This window comes from Nomascus leucogenys, chromosome 9 (assembly GCF_006542625.1).
Source record: "Nomascus leucogenys isolate Asia chromosome 9, Asia_NLE_v1, whole genome shotgun sequence".
NCBI lineage: Eukaryota > Metazoa > Chordata > Mammalia > Primates > Hylobatidae > Nomascus > Nomascus leucogenys.
Window position 1 is genome coordinate 94,382,260 of NC_044389.1, and position 21,039 is coordinate 94,403,298.

A 21,039-nucleotide genomic window follows, 5' to 3' on the forward strand; every position below is an offset into this window, starting at 1 on the left:
AAAATATGCATATGCATGAACATTTGTACCAGGGGATAAGTCCCCAAAGTTAGGGATTGCTGAGGTTACAGTTTTCAACTTTTGTCCTTTTGGCAAAATTTTCTTGACTAGGAAAGGCATGTGAAGAAATAGCACAACCATTAATATTGACAAATAAAATGGTTTTATGTAAATATACTTAATAGCAAGTCTATTGAAGTTCCTTTAATCAGTGATATGATTTTTAGAAAATGCTATTTTAAAATGTGTAGCAGTTTTCAGCAAGAACACTTATTCTTTTTTTAAAATTAAAAAAAAATTTTACTTTTAAGTTCTGGGATACATGTGCAGAATGTGCAGGTTTGTTACATAGGTATACATGTGCCATGGTGGTTTGCTGCACCTGTCAACCCATCATCTAGGTTTTAAGCCCTGCATACATTAAGTGTTTGTCCTAATGCTCTCCCTCCCCTTTCCCCGCCACCCCCAACCAGGCTCTGGTGTGTGATGCTCCCCTCCTTGTATCCATGTGTTCTCATTATTTAACTCCCACTTGTGAGTGAGAACATGCGGTGTTTGGTTTTCTGTTCCTGTGTTCGTTTGCTGAGAATGATGGCTTCCAGCTTCATCCATATCCCGGCAAAGGACATGAACTCATTGTTTTTTAAGGCTGCATAGTATTCCATGGTGTATATGAAGGGCACTTATTCTTATATATGAGTACGGGAGACAGGTACGATATGGTGGTTTGGACTAAGCTTGTGGCCATTGGAATGGAGAAAAGAAGTTGAATTTAAGTTTTTCTTTGGAGACAGGTGGATAAAACGTGCTGAAGAATGAAATGCTTGTAATGAGGGAGTAGAGGAAACAAGAACGTCTCCTAGAATATTGTTTCTAGTAAATGGGTGAGTGGTGTGGCCAGTTAGCTTAGGTGAGGAAGACCAGGGAAGGAGTAAGTGAAAGAAGATGCTCTTAGTAATAAAATAATTTGTGTAAGAAATGTTTTTTTTCTTTATTATTTCTTTACTTACTTTGGCTTGAATATGACCTATAGAAATAAATAGGCTTGGTTACTGTGGGACTTTCTTTACCTCCTTCCAGAGGCACATAACCATGTAAAGGATGATAGAATATGGGGCTGTGGTGGGGAAGAAGGGTTTTGATTTCAAGTTCTTGGTGATCACTGTTGAGATCCTCATCCATGTCATGTGACGTGGCTCTAACTTCTGTGCCCTGCATGGGCCGGAGACTCTTTCCTGGGTTGGAAACTCCAGCGTCTGGGATTTACCCTCCTAGGGAGGCCAAGGAGCCTCCCCCAGGAGGCCTGGACATTTTCCAGGCAACAGCCACGCAAAAGGGCTGACAGTCCTCATTCCTTGATGATCTACTGACTCTCATCCCATATCTTCATTAGTTTAGAGGAACATTTCTCTTTGATCTCTTATATTTTCAATTCTGATTTGTCTATTTATTAGTTTCAAATGGCAAAGTGTTTCTCTTAATTTATAAACTTATTTATATACTGGTAAAGTTCCAGTCTTCTATGTTAACAGTTCATGGCAGGCCAAGAATAAACAGAGTTGATTCTGAAACATCAGTTTTGCAGTTTAAAGATGTGTTAAAGATTTTTTTTTTTAAAAATCTCATTGCAGAAGAATTTAATATCTACCAGCTGTTTAGAAGCATTGAGAATTATGGTGTGTCTTTGTCATACTTTGATAACATCTTCCCAATTAAATTTTGGTTAGTTTATTTTGAGCTGAAATGCTAGAGAGTTTATTTTTTTTCTTGTGGGAAAGGAAAGGTTGAGAAAATTATGAATGACTGAGGTGTGAATCTGAAAGGACTGGCTTGCTTAGAGTTCTGATGTCTTTTCTGAAAGCCCAAACAGTACAGATTTTCCACAATTGACTGGAGTAAAGGTACAGGCATTTGTTTCTATGTTTTATATGTTTAGGGTAAGGCTGTGACTGTCCACGCAACAGATGTCGATTGGTTAGATGTTCCAGATTGCAAATGGACATACAGTATTGCCTGCTTTGAATGTTTTCCGGTTAGCATCATTCTAGGCAAACCTTGTGGTATGGGATTTGGGTCCTGGATGTCCATGCTCCTGTGTGTTAGAAGAGGCTTAGAATCATTTGTAAGGAAGATTTTGTCTCTCCTGTTGGCATGTATGTGGCTAATGTCTAAGCAGAAGCCATCTATTTAGGCTCAAGACAGAAGGGGTAGCAAGTGGGGAAGTTCTGCAGTGAAAAGGAGCATGGTGTGTCATAAGTATGGAGAGAAGGCTGGACTGAGCAAAAGGGGAAGTGGTGTAGGATTTAGTAGGAGAGACTAGGCAGGGCCGTGGTAGAGCTAGGATTTTACTGTCACTGTCATGAAAGTTTTGAAGTAGAGGTATGATACAATTTAATTGGCATTTTCAAAAAGACTACCTTGGCCAATGTCTAGGAAAAATGGGTTTTATGGTGCAAGAATGTACACAGAGAATGACTACAGGAGACACGTGAGATAGGGTGGTTTGGACTTAGCTGGTGGCCATAGATGGACAAAAGAAGATGAATATAAGTTTTGCTTTGGAGATAGATCCAGTAAAACATGTTGAGGTCTGAAATGTTTGTAATGAGGGAGTAGGGAAAACAAGAACTTCTCCTAGAATTTTGTTTCTAGTAAATGAGTGAGTAGAATGGCCAGTTAGCTTAGATGAGGAAGACTAGGGAAGGGATAAATGAAAGGTAGACCCATTTTGTTTGGATGTGGACATCTAAGTGGAGGAGGCCATTAAGCTGTTCTCTCTACTAGTGTGAAACTCAGGGGAGAAGGCAGAGAAGAGGCATAAATGTGAGAGTCATCAGCAACTAGATGGCATTTACAACCCTGGAATGAGATGAGATCACCCAGCAAGAAAGTTTAGATAGAAATGAGCTAAATGACGAGTTAATGGGTGCAGGAAATCAACATGGCGCATGGATACATATGTAACAAACCTGCACATTGTGCACATGTACCCTAAAACCTAAAGTATAATAAAAAAAACAAAAAAAAAAGAAAAAAAAGAAACAAAAAAACAAAAGAAAACAAAACAAAACAAAAAACAAAAAAAAAGAAATGAGAAGTGGTCCAGTACCAAACCTGAAGCTCTCTAACCTTCATTTTTTTTTTAAGTTTTTATAGATTTAGAAGGTACAGGTGCAGTTTTGTTAAATACATATATTGCACAGTGGTGAAGTCCGGCTTTTTAGTGTAACTGTCACTCCAATAATATACACTGTACTTGTTAGTACACACTGTACTCATTTGGTAATTTCTCATTTGTCATCCCCTCCCACCCACCCCACTTTCCAAGTCTCTAGCGTCTATTATTCCACTCTGTATGTCCACGTGTACACATTATTTAGCTCCCACTTATAAATGAGAACATGTGGTAGGTGGCTTCCTGAGTTATTTCACTTAACGATAATGGCCTCCAGTTCCATCCACATTGCTGAAGAGATAGGATTTTATTCTTTTTTATGGCTGAGTAGTATTCCATGGTGTATGTGTATATGTATACATAGATGCAAGGGCATCTGTGTGCATCTATGATGAAAATATGCATATGCATGAACATTTGCACCAGGGGTAAGTCCTCAAAGTTAGGGATTGCTGAGGTTACAATTTTCAACTTTTGTCCTTTTAACAAAATTTTCTTGACTAGGAAAGGCAGGTGGAGAAGCAGCACAACCATTAATATTGACAAATAAAATGGTTTTATGTAAATATACTTAATAGCTGTGAATAAATCTATTGAATTTCCTTTAATCAGTGATAGGAATATATATATATAAAAATATATAATATAATATAATTATAATTATATTTTATTTATATATTATATATAAATATATAATATAATTATATATTTTACTTATATATTATATATAAATATATATAATATAATTATATATTTTATTTATATATTATATATAAAATATATAATATAATTATATATTTTATTTATATATTATATATAAATATATATCTAATATAATTATATATATTTATTTATATATTATATATAAATATATCTAATATAATTATATATATTTATTTATATATTATATATAAATATATATAATATAATTATATATATTTTACTTATATATTATATTATATATATTTATATATATAAAATATACATAAAATACAGAATCAATTTCTCACATCAAATCTCTCACATTTCTTTATCCAATCATCTGTTGATGGACGCTTAGGTTGATTCTGTATTTTTGCTATTGTGAATAGTACTGTGATAAGCATACTAGTGCAGCTATCTTTGATATGTTGGTTTCTTTTCCTCTGGGTAGATACCCAGTAATGGGATTGCTGGATCAAAATGGTAGGTATGGAGGTTTCTCAAAGATCTCCAACCTTTAGAGGCCTGGTGGGAGAGGAGGAACAAGCAAAGGTGGGTCTACTGAGATGAGAGAGAATAAAGAAGCTAAGAGAGGAGGGGATGAATTGGAAATAGTGAATGGAGATAATTGTTTAAGAAGTTTTGCTGTGAAGGGCAAAGAGAAATGGCACTGAAGATGGAGGTAGTCTAAGATCAAAAGATTTTTGTTGTATTTTTCATCTTTGTTTTTAAATACGGGAGCCATGAAAGTATGTTTGAATTAACATTGATGGAATTGATCTGGTAGAGTAGGAGAAACTGGTGATACGAGAGAGAGGGATTACAGCAGGAGCAAAGTTCTAGAGAAGGGTGGAAAGAAGGGGATAGAATTCAAAGCACAAGTGTAGTGTTGGCCTTCAGTAGGATCCAGGAATATTTCCTTCCATTGGATCAGAAGGGAAAGCAGAAAATACATCTACAGTTATGGGCAGGGGAAAGTGAGACACCCACAATGCATTGCTTCTACTTTCTGTATTCTCGTGGGCTCTGGCTGCTCTTTCTTCTTTTCTCTCCAAACCTTTTTCTCAGCGCTTAAGATTTGTTTCTGCATATCTCCAGTCTCAATTCAGTTATCTATGCTGTGTATGTCTGAGTTCTCTTGTGGTGTCTGCAAGTAATGGCATAGCCTGACCCAGAGTAAATTTTTTTACCTTAGCACTCAGCTGTTTAGCATGGTAGCCACTGGCCACATGTGAATACTGCCTACTTGAAAGGTGGCTGGTATAACTGAGAAATTGAACACTTAATTTTACTTAGTTTAAATGTAAACACTGATACTCAATTCAGTTACTGGAAAAATTTTATTATGTTTGGGACATGTGAATCTACTTTTTCAACTGTACCAAGTATTTCAGATGATGTTTAGCATCTGGATTGAGATGTGCTGTAAGTGTAAGTTGTACAGTGATTTTGAAGACTTAGCTAAAAAGTATGTAAACTATTCCATTAATAATTTTATATCAATAACATGTTGAAATGACAATTTGGATCTGCTGAGTTAAAAATATATTATTAAGTTCACTTCACTAGATTAAAAAGAAACTTTTTAAAAGTACCTACTAGCAAAGTTAAATATAATATGTGGCTCACGTTGTATCTCTGTTGGGTGACACTATCTTACAGGATGAAAACTTCATATTTTATGTGTATACTTGGTCATGCCTATCTAGGAGTAAGTCATATCTCACCACGAGGAGCAGAAACAGTTTAGGAAACATAGCCTCAGAGAGTTTATTCTTCTTGCCTAAGGTCTCAGGGCTGCAAAACTGGGATTTGAACCCTGGCTGTCTGGCTGCCACAGGCTGTGCTCTGGACTGTATACCACACATAAGTCATTCTGTGAAGTCTTGCACTTGAGTTATTCTATGTTTACACTGGCAAAGGATATTTACATGAGCACTTGAAAGATAGGTTTTGGTTTTTAACTCATAGTTGAAATTATGAGTCTCAGAGTATGGTTTTAATGTACTGTTACTGACTTTGCTTTGATCAAATTGAGGATACACAGTTTATAGTTAGGGCTCTCCTTGTCCTTGAGCTCAGAGGCTAACAGTCAACTCTTTTATGTGTCTTATTTACTATCAGTGATGATCACCATTTGCTCTGTGGAGTAGATCTACAAGAACCAAGCTTCTTCCATATTTGATGACATTCTTTTTCTGTCTTCAGATTAAGATTTCATGAAGAATCTTTGTGAAGAAAAGATCTATTTATTTTAATAGGAATAATTTAAAGTTAATATAAAATTTAAAGTGTTGAAGTTCATAGTCGACCATGATGTTCTGTGGGCATCTGGGAGTCAGCACATCCCAAACTTGAACTCATGGTCTATTCGTTTTATTCTTCTTCATGCCCCACCTTATTTAATGTTATCACTGGACACACAGTGGCCAGAGTAGAAACTTCAGTTATCCTCCGCTCCTGAGCTTCTGTCTCTCCACATGCAGTCGCGTTGAAACTCCTCTCCAAATCTCTTCAGTCTCTCCTGTCCTTTCTTTCCACCCCCACCACTGCCTAGTTCAGAACTTCGCCATTCAGTTGTGATTGTTCAACGATTTTTCCTCCCCACTCATCTGTGATCTCTTAGGAGAGGGGCCTTTGTCTCTTTCATCTATGCATTTTTAGGTCTTAGCGGAGAGCTTGTGCTTAGTTAATGGGAATATTCATAGGTTGTGTTTCTCTTTTATTCGGAAATTGAAACTGATCTGTATTTACTCTCTGTTTGCATTCTTTTCTCCTGAATACTGTTAGCAAAGCTTATTCAGCATCACTCTTCAGCTGGATGTGCTATCGGCAGTAATGCTGCTGGCCATTGCTGAATGCAAGATCACACACTCTCCCCCTGCACCCGCTCAGCTCACATGAATCAAGCTAAAATCCCTCCCCGGCTACTCCAAGGAATGAGGGACAGATTTCTTTCTTGGAGCATAAATCCTATAGTAATATGCCCCTAAGGAATAGAATGTGATAAAAATCCTTGGAATACGATATCTCGTATTTGGGACAAACTGTGGATAATTTTCATATAGGTATAGGCAGAGCATCTGGCACATGGTTTATGAGCCAAAATGTTTGATAGGAAACTGAAAAAAGGAAAAATAAGATCATAAAAGAAGCAAAATTTCACATAATCAAATCACAAGTTTGTTTAAGCCCTCTTAGAAAAATTAGTCAAGTTTTATAAAGGATTGCAAAAGAATCCCACGAATATAAATCATGCTCAGAGCTCTGTGGTACCAGCTTACTTCAGCATTTACTTTGGGTCTGTCTCCAAACAGGATATCATTTCCAGAAATGAATCTGCAGCAATCCTGTCCCTGGTGAAAGGGAACCAGTTCTTTCTGCCTGTAACATAGCAAAAGATGCTAGTAGCGACTCAGGCCATTTTTTGTGCATCTGATGAAGAGATATTGGTATTTTTATATGGCCTATAAGATTTCATAAGAGGCATAATGGAGAGTTTAGTTAAACAAAATGTTCTTTTCTGTTCTTTCTCAATTTACTGGTGGCAGGCTGGGAACGGTGGGTCCATATGTTATGGACACCTGTTTACGAATGGCCCACACCTATAGACAGCTGGCTTACTCTTTCTAGGACACCTACTGAATAAGAGTATTGTGAAAAATCTCAGAGCTTTTGAAGAATAATTTGACTATTAGCTAGAGGAAACAAAAAAACTGCCCCAAATATCGTTAATTAGAGAAAGCTCTATGTCTCGATTTTCCGGCATGAGACAATAGCCAATATGGCTGACCTCAACTCCAAATTGTGTGCTCTTGATAGCTTCTGTTCTGCCTTTTTTTTAAAAATTGTTGTTCTCTCTGGAATTCCAATAATGAGTTCAACTTAGTTAACAAACATCTTTCTAAATGTGTGGGTTAAGGAGTTGGCAGCAATTCATATAATAATTAGTGTGAAATCAGATTGCTTTCTTTCAGAATAAGGTAAGTCAGGCCAGCCACTCTGAAAGAAGGTGAGTGTATTTACTGGTGTGAGGAAGTCCATGCTTTTGGAGGGTGGACCCTTTGGGAAAAAGGATAGAGTAGAACCAGTCAAGAGAGGGAAGGTGAAGGGTTCAGGGAAGCTCTACAAGGGAGATGGAGGATGGGATACTAGGTCATAAAAGGGGAAAGATGAACTTTTGCTGTTTCAGAGTATTCCTAGGAGCCATCCTAATGTTGATACAAATATTCCATCCATACCATGGAATATTCCACAGTCATTAAAGAAATAAAGTAGATTTATGAGTAAAAAGAAAGTACAGAACAGATTGCATTGTCTATTTCCATTTCTGGATATAATTTGAAAGATGATACATGCATATATGCATGTATATGTTTGAGTATGTGCAGAGAGTATTTCTGGAAGAAATGTAATAAACAGTGAATTTGTCTCTACAAAAGGAGCCTGGGGGATCTGGGTCTGAGGTATTATTTTATTTCCGGGGCTACACTTTGCATTTTTGTGTACATTACTTTTAATTTTTTTTAATATGCTAGTTAGTTTTCTAGGATTACTCTTACCTCTAAGAGAGGCGGTATAGAGCAGGGGGTTGGGGGTCTGCAGAGGTGGGGAGAGGAGACAGGGAAGGGACAGATCATCTCTTTGTCCTTTGTTCTTCCAAGTTACAAACCTCAGGGACCATGTACCCCTCGACTCCTGCAGTTTTATAGCGCCAGGTGGATTATGGTTAACTAAGTTCTTCTGGGCTGACCAGGAACTGGACGACCGTTTGTAATCTCTTTCTATGGGGGAAACTCTACAGTGTTCCAGAGAGCACACTAAACCAAACTGCCTCCAGCCATTTTCTCTCCCTTTCATGTCTATCACTTTCCTCACCTTCCCTCACCTTATTTTTTTTTTTAAAAAAAAGAACTTCAGATTTATTCCAGGAGGTCCTATTCATTCACATTCTCACTCATTTCATCAGAAATGACCAGAGCCCTATATGTAGTTATGTGCTTGGTGCTTAGCTACCTGCTGGGATATATATATATATTTTTTAACAAGATACTCTCTGTATTGCACTTTCTCTTCTGAGGAGCTTATTTTGGTGAATGAAGTGCAAAATAAAGGAAAAGTGTTGCCTTTTTTTTTTTTTTTTTTTTTTACTTCATGCCTGATTGAGAGCTTTAGGCATTTGATACACATCTGTCAAATCGATAACTTAAGGTGTGGATACAAAGCAGATAAGTACCGTAAATTGTCACAGGTGAAACTTTCAGGGTCTCAGAAGACACAGGGCTTCTCAATCTTGGCATTATTGACATCTTGGGCTGTGTATTATACAGGTTTGGAAGCATCCCTGGCCCCTACCCATGAAATGCCAATAAGAACCCCTAATCATGACAATTAAAAAGTCTTTAGATATTGCTGAATGTCCCCTGGGAGCAAAATCTCCCTGCCTGACAATCACCAATTTAGAGTGATTTTGGATTTGCTATTCATTGTCTAAGAATTGCTGTATATCGAAAGGAAACTCTTCAAATCCTGGGAACCTAGAGGTGGGGCCCAGTAAAGCTCCTAAAAGCTTACATAGTGTCTTTGTGCAGAACTAGAAGACACCCAGATGAATTAGAAAAGGGCTAGATAGGAAATGTAGGCTGGGGATGTGGGCTGGGTTTCATCCTCCAGCTCTCCCCTCCTTTTGTTCCTGCTGGGTTCGTAGATATGAGGAGCTCTAAGTCAAGGGTCTACCTTGTGTTGATAGAGAAGAGGTTCTTGGAGCCAGTACTCATGCAAAGGGATGAAGTGCAGGCTTGACAGCTTCAACATTAAATCAGCTGTGCTGTGGTCACTTCCAAATAGCATGTCAAGAAACCATTTCTTTTTTTTTTTTTTTTTTGAGACAGAGTCTTGCTCTGGAGTGCAGTGGTATGATTTTGGCTCACTGCAATTTCCACCTCCCGGGTTCAAGCGATTCTCCTGCCTCAGCCTCCTGAGTAGCTGGGACTACAGGCGTGTGCTACTATGCCCGGCTAATTTTTGTGTATTTTTAGTAGAGATGGGATTTCCCTGTGTTAGTCAGGATGGTCTTGATCTCCTGACCTCGTGATCCGCCCACCTCAGCCTCCCATAGTGCTGAGATTACAGGCATGAGCCACTGTGCCTGGCCAGAAGACATTTCTTATTAATATGAATAAGTGGCCAGGTGGTGTTTCATGCCTATGATCCCAGCACTTGGGAGGCTGAGGCAGGCAGATTGCTTGAGTCCAGGGGTTTGAGACCAGTGTGGGCAACATGGCAAAACCTCATCTCTACAAGAAATACAAAAATTATCTGGGTGTGGTGGTGCATGGCTGTGGTCCCAGCTACTTGGGAGGCTGAGGCTGGAGGATCGATTGAGATGGGAGATTGAGGCTGCAGTGAGCCGTGATGGCACCACTGCACTCCAGCCTGGGTGACAGCGAGACCCTGTCTCATAAAAGAAAAGAAAAGAAAAAGAAGAGCAAGAGAGAGATTGTATTTCTATGAATGCATTCATTTAAGAAATATTTATATTCATTTAACAAACATTCTACCATGTACTGGAAGGAAAAGTGCTTCCCTGTACTCCCCTCTGCCTTATCTCTGCCTGAAGTCATTAGTTTCTCTGTGTTTGGTATTATTATTTCATTTTACATTTTTCAAAATCTGTCTAGCACAAAGTCTTCTCTTCCCTTTCCTTTTAATTGACTTGGTTTCTGAAGGACCAATTATAATTAAAAGGAAGGGGAGCAATGGAAGGGATGGCTCAAGTGCTCAGAATGTTCCTTAGCTGTGTGTCAGGCTGGGCGAGTGCACACCCATGCTGGGCTGCATTCTGGAGGCCCTCCTTGACTCTGCCTATATTTATAAGTTATCGTACATTGCATTAGCACGTCAGCTGCCAAGGCAGTTTGTAGAATCTCCTTCCCTGGAGGTCTTCAGAAATAGAACAAAATGCCCATCTGTCCATAATGGCTTTGATGCAGTCCTGCTGATTAGAAGGAATAGACTAGATCTTTCTGTCAAGGTTGGTTTCAGTCTTAAGTGCTCTTAAATGGATGAGTTTGCTTTTTGGTATAGGAGGGAGGGATGTGAAGTGACACTCTATGAATTTATTGGAGTATCACTGTATACATCCCGGATAAAATGAGAGTAAAACATATCGTTCTCATGCTTTTAATGTTTCTGAAGCACTTAGTGCATTCAGAGCCTCACAACAGCCATGGGTAGGGGGGTGGAGGGAGGGCCTATTTTTGGGTCGCTATGACACAAAGAGGAGTTAGTGAGGCACAGAATCATTTAATTCTCAGCCAGAGTCACAGCCTGGCTGATGCAGAGCAGAGTTGCTGTTCCAGGCTGCCTGCTCTCCAGCGCATGTGCTTTTCTCTTGACCCTGTTGCTTCTTTGTGTTTGTGGTTTTTGCTCTGTCATACAGTGTCCAGACATTTGATTTGGAGCCATAAAATTTCAGAGCCAAAACAATTTTAGGAACCTACTTAGGAGACCATTACTTGCTCTATTTTCCTTTCCAAAAAAGTGCATTTTCATATAAAATTATAGTGAGGTTTATTACCAACCTTACACAGACACATATATGTTCACACATTTTTATGTATGTACTTATTTGTATATGTATGTGTTTGTGTATATATGAATATGAGTGTATGGATGTATGGATGTGGAAATATAGGTATAGCTATGTGTGGGGGGGTGTGCATGTATGTATACGTGTATGTGTGTGTGTACATGTACATATATGTGTCTGTATGGATATGTGTATGTGTGTGCATGTGTTGTATGTGTGCTGTCACATATTAAGGTGCAGCAGGAAACAAAGTAAACCCACTTATTGGCAAATAAAGAGAGTTTGCAGAGCTGTGGGCATGATTAGGGGAACAAGCAAGGGACAGTGAGGAGCCCTGAGATTCAGGAAGTCATGACCATCCCCTGGGCTGAAGCCCATGGAGAACTGGAATTGTGGGAGGAGGTGCTGCCAGAGGGAGACTTAGCTGTGAGGATGAGGCTATTGGCAGAGAAAGAACTCCAAAGAAGAGAGGGTGTGGGGAAGAAATACCCTACCTCCCTCTTGCCCCGTCATCTGATCTCCTGTCCCTGCCTCCACTGGCCAAACTCAGTTAGACGGGAACCTGCAAGGAAGCCCAGGAGAAGCAGTGCTCAGGTTCAGGTTCTCCTTCTGGAACATGGAACAGGGCAGGGGAGGAAGAATGGAGCTGGGCTGGAGGCAAATGGAGAATACTCAGGTAGGTGCGTGTGTGTGAATTTGTCCTTATTTTTCGAATTTCACCTTAGAGCTGAAAAATTTGGCATGGATCAGCACTACTCTGTGTTGGCTTCACAGTTTAAATAAAATATCAACATTTGTTTCCTGAGTTAGGAAAAGACATAACTTCACTTTCTGGGTGATTATCTCAGACTATTCATGAACGTAGATTGGAAATAGTCTTTCTACTTTTTTGATTCCCTGTTCCTACTGTCATTACTCCAGACATTTTCAGTGGACAGAGCTGGTAAACACATATTTCTTTGAAAGAGAAAAAATATAGTATTTTCAAAATATGAATAGCAACCTGGCTAGAAATAAGTGGACCTAATTGTACATCAAATTTAGATTTATAAAATGTGTGTGTATAATTAGTTCCACATATTTCAGCTTGATTTGAAATGGTAGAGTTTGCTTTGATGTGTATTCTGAGTTATTTACATATTTTTAATTGTATAAAAGTTTCCATGATTTTCCAAAATGATGTATATTAAGAGAGATCTCACTTTTATCCCCATTTCTTCTTTCCTATTCTGACCTTTTCTTGGTAAATATTTTTTTCTTCTTTTTATTAGTTTTTGTTTGTCTTTCCTTTATTTCTTTTGAATACAGAAGTAAATGTGTTCATATATCATATATTCTTTCCTCTCTTAACCAAATGGTAATGTACAGTACACACTCTTTTGTACTTTGCTTTTTTCCTCTGTTGCTATATCCTGGACTCCTTAGCAGTATGCAGAAATCTGCCTTATACATTTTGACAGCTCCAGTGTGTAGCTGGACTACAATTTCTTTAACTAGTCCCTTGTTGATGGGCATTTGGGTTATTTCCAGTCTTTTGCTATTGCTAGTATTGTAATGAATAGTCTTGTATATTTATCATCTCATATTTTTTACCAGTACCCCTGAGGGTTGGTTGTTATAAGAGTGACTGATGGGTTAAAAAGTAAATGCATATGTCATTTTGCTAGATATTGCCAAATTCTCCTCCACTGGGGTTGAACCATTTATGTTTCCAACAGTAATATATGACAGGGCCTGTTTTTCCACAGTCCAATAGAATATGTTGTTAAACTTTGCAGTTTTTGCTAATTTGAAAAGTACAAAATGTCATGTTCTTTTAATTTGTATTTCTCTTATCACCAGTAAGAAGCTTGGGCATCCTCTCTTACACTAAGGACCATTTGTATCTTTTTTCTGTGAACTGTTCATCTTTTGTCCATATTGGGTTGTTGATGTTTTCTCAATTTTTAGATATTTCTTTTATATTAGGACTCTTAGCCCTTCATGATGCAATTTCCCCCCACTACCTTGCTTTTGCTTGCAGTTGTGGTGTTCTTTTTCTGTGTACATTTTAGATTATTATTCATTTTTATTTTCATGTAGTCAAGCTTATTTTTGTGTAGTTGTTATTTTTCCCATAGGTTCCGGATTTTGAGTTAGGGATGGTTTCCCAGTCCCAGGTTGGAAAGCAATTCCCCTGTGTTTTGTTCCACGGTTTCATATTCTGCGTTTGGATCTCATTTGGAATTTATCTTGGTGTGAGGCATGAGAAATGGATCCAATTATATGCATTTTCCGTGTTGTTCCAACATTATTTATTAAGGGGTTGTCCTTTTCTCCCTTTTCTTGGATGCCGTTTGTCCTGTGGACACGGGTCTATCTCTGGACTGTTTATCTCATTCTATCGGTTAATGTTTCAGGAGCACACAGCTCTAATAATGGAAGTTTTCTTTATAAAATGGATTAAAAGTACTTTAAAAGTCACCATGACATGATTCCCATGGTTATAGAAACATAAAGTTTGAAATGGTAGAATTTTTAGAGATACCCTATGAATGGGCTACCCTTATTCTTCCAATGTGCACAGAAGGGAAGTGGGGCTTAGAGAGGTTGTACAGACCTATCCAATGTCTCCCAGTTAGTCAGCAGTGGGACTGGAACCTATGTTCTCAACCAATACATTGCGTAATTTTCTAAAAAGTACATAATTTTCTCAGAAAGCATGAGAGACTAATCTCCCAGCAAACACTTAACCACAGCTCAGATGCCTTCTCTTGCCACAAAATACTTTTTTTAGTTTTGAATTTTTAGGATAATACATAATTTAGCTTATTTTTAATTATAATATTACATTGTAAGGCATTTGGAAACTTTTCGAAATGAGTAATAGTAATACCAAAGGAAAAAATATTGCAGAATTCTACTTCTGACCTCCATAATTGTGTTACTTGGGTCAATTCCTTCCAGAATTTTCCCATGCATAATCTTTCACTTTATTATGATCATGTTAAGTGGGAACAATTTTGAGAGAATGACAGTAATACTATGAATTTATTTATTTATTTTATTTTATTTATTTTTTTGAGGCAGAATCTCGCTCTGTTTCCAGGCTGGAGTTCAGTGGCGCAATCTCAGCTCACTGCAAGCTCCGCGTCCCGGGTTCACGCCATTCTTCTGCCTCAGCCTCCCGAGTAGCTGGGACTACAGGGGCCCGCCACCATGCCCGGGTAGTTTTTTTGTCTTTTTAGTGGAGACAGGGTTTCACAGCCTTCACCAGGTTGGTCTCGATCTCCTGACCTAGTGATCTGCCTGCCTTGGCCTCCCAAAGTGCTGGGATTACAGGCATAAGCCAGCTGCGCCCGGCTCCAATATTATGCATTTATTATGTACTTACTTAAGTGCACTGATTCAAGTGCTCTAAGTATATTATCCTATTTAATTATCACAAAACTCATCTGAAGATGCAATCTTTATTATTTCACTGTTATTGGTGAGTAATGATTGGCTCTGAGAAATTAAATAACTTTCCCAAACTCACAGACTTGGTGAACAGTGGAGCTTGGATTCTTTTTTTTTGAGACTGAGTCTTGCTCTGTTACCCAGGCTGGAGTGCAGTGGCTCAATGTCAGCTCACTGCAATCTCTGCCTCCTGGGTTCAAGCCATTCTCCTGCCTTAGCCTCCTGAGTAGCTGGGATTACAGGCGTCTGTCACCATGTCCAGCTAAATTTTGTATTCTGTATTTGGGACAGGGTTTCAGCATGTTGGCCAGGCTGGTCTTGAACTCCTGACCTCAAGTGATCTGCCCGCCTAGGCCTCCCAAAGTGCTGGAATTACGGGCATGAGTCACCGCACCTGGCCTGGAGCTTGGATTCTAACTCCTGTGTGTTTTCTCCAAAAACTGTGTATCAGCCACCATTTTCATTGTGTCATGCATATATCATTTTGGATCCTGTTGTTTTATTAGTATTTTACCAGAAATGTTCATCCTCATTTTCTCAATGATCATATTAAATTTTATTTATAATATCATCTTTCTTTTAACACAATTAAATGACCTAAACTAGATTTTAATAAGAGGAAGTTAAGAATATTTTTTCTTCAGTTAGTATAGAATCTTGGCTTCTCAAAGAAGTATCTTGAAAGTGAAATATAAAATAGAACAATTATGGACAAGGTCACCGTGAGACAGAAACACACATCACATTAATTTTATAGACATGGTTGCTGCTAAGTGTTTTACATAACGTTTAGAGAGCATTCACTTTCCTGTGTTAATTGAACTTGCAAGTTTTGTTTATGTCAAAATGTGCCTAAGTTTCTTAATTTTTCCTAGCCCTTCTAAGATCCACATTGTCTCAAAATCCAAGTTAAAAATCAGGTACATGATGCATAGTAATGTGTGGCTAACATGTGAATAGTTTGGACTTTTTGCGTACATTGAGAAATAGACATCCCCTGAACGGTCTCAACTTTCAGCCTAATTCAGCAATGCCCCTTCTACCCTTTGCTTCTGTTGTGACGCCAATGGGTATATCAGTGAAAAAGATGAAAAATTCATTGCCATTATGGGTTTGTGCCCCTGGAGAAATAGTTCAGAGGACCCTTGAAGAAAGAAATGAATGGAATGTATCAGCCTAATGTGAAAATACAGTATTAGTGATTGTTAGAGGACAGTGTTTTGCCTGTAACATTTTAAGTGTAATTTTGTGTTATTTTGTGTGTGTATGCTGGGAGAGGACAAAATGGTGGACTTTGGACTTAGAAGCTGATTTTCAACTTCATACAAAGTTCATGTTCTTACCAGCTTTGTGCTAGGCACACATGGACTAATAGGCTAAACCAGGTCTAGTTCACATAATCAGGAGGGTTATAATTTAATGCACAGGATGTATTTTTTTTTCAGTATACAGTCCCTTTCATTAAATAATAGTCTGAGTTCATTCCCCAGGATATTTTAGATTTACTATAAATTATATGCACATGCTTTGTGACGTTTTCTTTTCTGAATGTTGGAACTAAAAAAAGTCAATAAATATTCTAAAAAGTCTAACTTTTTTCCCACATCAATACACTACAGGACTTGTATATTCTTTTTCAAATATTCATAATGTGTCACTCTAATGGTAAAGTATAAAATAGCCTGTTGCCTTGAGGAACTTTAATCGGGCACGCATTTTAGACCTAAGCCAGGTTAGAAGCTTTTAATTGAGAGAATATTTGAAAGTTAAATCAAGCCAGGTGCGGTGGCTCACACTTGTAATCCCAGCATTTTGAGAGGCTGAGGCGAGTGGATCATTTGAGGTCAGCAGTTCAAGACCAGCCTGGCCAACATGGTGAAACCCTGTCGCTACTAAAATTACAAAAAAATTAGCCAAGTGGTAGTGGTGCATGCCTGTAATCCCAGCTACTCGGGAGGCTGAGGTAGGAGAGTCTCTTGAGCCTGGGAGGCGGAGGTTGGGTGAGCCAAGATCGTGCCACTGCACCTGCACTCCAGTCTGGGCAACAGAGTGAGACCCTTTCCCAAGAAACAAAAGAAAACAAAACATTAAGTCATTTTCTTCTTCTTCAGAGCTATGTAAGAAATATTTCATAATAGAACTCTAGCAATTTTTACATTTTAAATTATTTAATTTGTAAGCGATAGTTTGCTTCTATTTCCCTCCTTCCCCAGTTTGCAGTTTCTCAGGTATAGCTGTTTTTCAGAGTTGTATAGATTAAGGTGTTGGGAACTCCATAACCCATCGTTCTTGCCTGTAGTTCTTAAATTCTCACATTTAGCAGTCTGCACTCATCAGACATCTAGTTAAACTAGATGACTGATTAGTCACCTCATGATTCATTGTGTTTTACTTCTCATCTAGGAAATAAAAGATTATTTCTGAAATTAGGGCTGACTTAGTTAATAAGGGTTTATCATAGAAAGACAGTCTATTATGTCTTACTGTCCTGTATAACTAAGTGATAAGGTTATGACAACATTTGGTAATGCATTTTAACAATTTTGTTTTAAATAGAATGTTCGTTGACTACCTGGATATAAATGTTTGGTTAGCTTGCAGATCCAATTCAAAAGTTTAAAAATTTCAAAGCCTGGTTCCTTGCATATATAAATGTCTAACAAGTATTTGTTGGTGAAGTGTTACTGTAGTGATGGGTTCATTTATTTTCATTCATTGCATCCTTGGTCTGTACTATGATAAATAACTTTTACTGAGAAAATATATAAAAGCCAGGCATGGTGGCTTACGTCTGTAATCCCAGCACTTTGGGAGGCTGAGGTGGCTGGATCACCTGAGGTCAGGAGTTTGAGACCAGCCTGGCCAATATAGTGAAACCACGTCTCTACTAAAAATACAAAAAAAAAAAAAAAAAAATTAGCCAGGTGTGGTGGCACATGACTATAATCCCAGCCACTTGGGAGGCAGAGGCAGGAGAATTGCATGAGCCGAGATCGCGCCACTGCATTCCGGCCTGGGCAACAGAGTGAGACTCCGCCTCAAAAAACAAAACAACCCCAGAAAATATATGAAAAATACATCTTGAGAACAACTACCCTCAATGTATAGTAAATTTGGTATTAAAATTGTCTCAATTATTTAAAATTTCCATTTCTATTGTTTTTAGTCTCTCATCAATTTAAGTTTGAACCTCTGTCTGGATATGTAGTTACCTCTAGCTCAGAGTCTGACTAGGTTATCATTAAATTCAAAACATACAAGAGGACATTGTGTTAACAAACCTGGAAAATATAAATGGAGTTTTAAAAGAAATATATAAACTACCAAAATAGACTTGAGGAATTAGAAAACCCGAACAAAACAATAACCAAGGAAAGCATTGAAAAATATTATTAAACAATTTGCTTTATGAAAGGTTCCTGTCCCTGATAAACATTGTATTAGGAATGTTTGCTTCCAAGGAATGACTAAAGGGAAAAGGGATTCATAGGAAGCATAGAGGGTAATCTCATAGAAAACCTTTGTGATAAGTAAGGCTGGACTTCACGTAAACTGTGAAGTCATTAAAAAGCAAATCTTGTCCACTGTATCGTTTAAGGTTTCTATGGCTCTTTGTCTCTGCTTTACTCCGAGTACAGGTTTTCTTAGCTTGTATGTGGTTGAATAGTAGCGACCCACCCGAGTTTACCCAGCATTTAGCTCCAGCACTTACTGACATCTAATTATCCACAGCTAAATGTCTCTTAGTTCAAACTCACAAAACACATTCTCATTGGTCACCAAATGACCAATATGTTTCCTTTCCTCAAGTGCAGTGTCTGCTTTTGGTCTGATGAGCTGTGGGGTGGATAATCAGGGTATGTGATTGATTCATAGTCTGTGCAGAGGAGGTTGAACCTGAGTGTAGTTTGGACTGGACAGGTGAATTTATTGACATGTCTGCTATAGCTCTATTGATGAGTCTATCCTACTTTCAAGAATGACCATTTCCAAAATATGTATATTGGTATTGAGCACAAAAAAGGCTAACAGCCTGAAAAAGAAAACTCCAGTTTTTGAACATAAATGGCTCCAGTACATGAGCATAAATATTCATTGTCTCATATATATGATCGTATAAACAAATACTATAAGATCATATTAATTCAAAGAACAACGTACCACAGGCAAATAGTATTTAACCCAAGAATGCAGGGCGATTCAATACTGGGAAATCTATTAATATAATAAAATTAATATGCTATTGATATTGATCAAAAAGTCAAATATGCCATCTGATGCTGGAAAAGCAGCTGATTAAATTTAACAATTCCTGTTACGATATTTCGTACACTTGGTTTTTGTACTTTTTTGCTATTTCCAGTAAACTGAACATTTTTTTTATAACCAGACAATATATCAAAGATGTTTAAAGCCTCTTAATGCAGATAATAAATATTTTTATATTGTAAGTTCCTAATTCACATAATGATCTCTTAATAAATACTTTTAATGAAGCATTCCATTAAAGTGGTTTAAGAAAACAGAATAGAGTTTTTCTTTGTCCCATAGGAGACCTTGTTTCAGGAGTGTACCTTTTCTGATGTTCAATGTGAAGGATCGGCAGTGCCTTTTAGGAATGAATAATTGGTTTTCTTCAGCAGGTGCCTTTCAAAATTGTTCTCTTCACTTTAGGAATTGCCTGTGGCTCTCTGAACTCTTACTCCCTTCTCTAAGCTGAGTCAATGCTCTAATCATAACCTTTGTGCAGCTCTCACTGATGGCTGATCTTCCACCTGGATGTTCTATTTCAGACTCAGTATGCTCCTCCCTGAGTCTATTTCACCCTCTGTTCAAAACAATTTACAGCAGGGCATGGTGGCTCATGCCTGTAATATGAGTACTTTGGGAGGCTGAGACAGGAGGATCATTTGAGGCCAGGAGCTTGAAACCAGACTGGGCAACATAGTGAGACCCTGTGTCTACCAAAATAACTTAAAAAAAAAACTAGCTGGGTGTGGTGGTGTGTGCCTGTAGTCCTAGCTACTCCAGGAGGCCAAAGTGGGAGGATCACTTGAGCCTAGGAGTTGAGGCTGCAATGCGCTACGATCGTGCCACTGCGCTCCAGCCTGGGTGACTGAATGAGACCGTGTGTCTAAAAACAAACAAACAAAAACAACTTACAGTGTCTCAACACAAACTTTCTTTTCTCATTCTTCGCATGTTATCTGTTGCTCTGTTTACATTTTTAATATCTCTCAAATCTTAATCAACCACTTTCATGAATCCAGTATAAGTCTTTATCTCTTGCCGGCCTCTAGGTCATTTTGCAGACGTCTTCTGATATCTTGTTCCTATCATTTCAGCATTTCCTACTTACGTTGCACCTCGATTACTCTTTCTATATTGGATTTGTATGTCACTCCCCTGGTTAAAACGTTGTCACTTGAGATTTGATTGAATTATATATGCAGTTGTTGGCTTGACATTTGAAGCTGTCTCCATTCTGCCTTTCCTTCAATCTTTACTCCTTCACTTTCCCTATCCCATGCTGAACTTGTTCCTCATGGGGGTCATAGTAGGGCAATTTTTTTTTTTTTTAAGACAGAGTCTCTCTCTGTCACCCACGCTGGAGTGCTGTGCGATCTCAGCTCACTGCAACCTCCACCCTGGGTTAAAGCAATTCTCCTGCCTCAGCCTCCCAGGTAGCTGGGACTACAGGCACACACCACCATGCCTGAATAATTTTTGTATTTTTAGTGGAGATTGGGTTTCACCATGTTTGCCAGGCTGGTCTTGAAATCCTGACCTCAAGCAATTGGCCTCCCAAAGTGCTGGGATTACAGGTGTGAGCCACCACGTCCAGCCAGTATGGCGATTCTCTTGTCCTTGTGTGTGATATGTCTTCTGACCTCCCTATTCTCACTTCTGAAAAACAGATTCATCTTCATGATGTGCAGATCAAAAGCAATGTTCATGAAACTTTGGAGTCTTCCTAATATTTGGGATTCTCTCCATCTTCTGAACCTTTACAGCACTCTCTAATTCTCTGACGACTTTGTTATATTCTCGAAGTGCTTTGTCTCTACTCATAGGTTAGAAGAGCCTTGAGTATGAAAGGCTACATTTTATTCAGTTTTATATTTCTTATAAT

General features: G+C 38.3%; 1 protein-coding gene across 1 annotated transcript in view; it reads left to right on the forward strand.

Annotated features, from left to right (window-relative positions):
* The window catches only part of NEBL (nebulette), a 443,477-nt gene that overhangs the window by 281,175 nt on the left and 141,263 nt on the right, over window positions 1-21,039 (forward strand). The window lies entirely within an intron of this gene.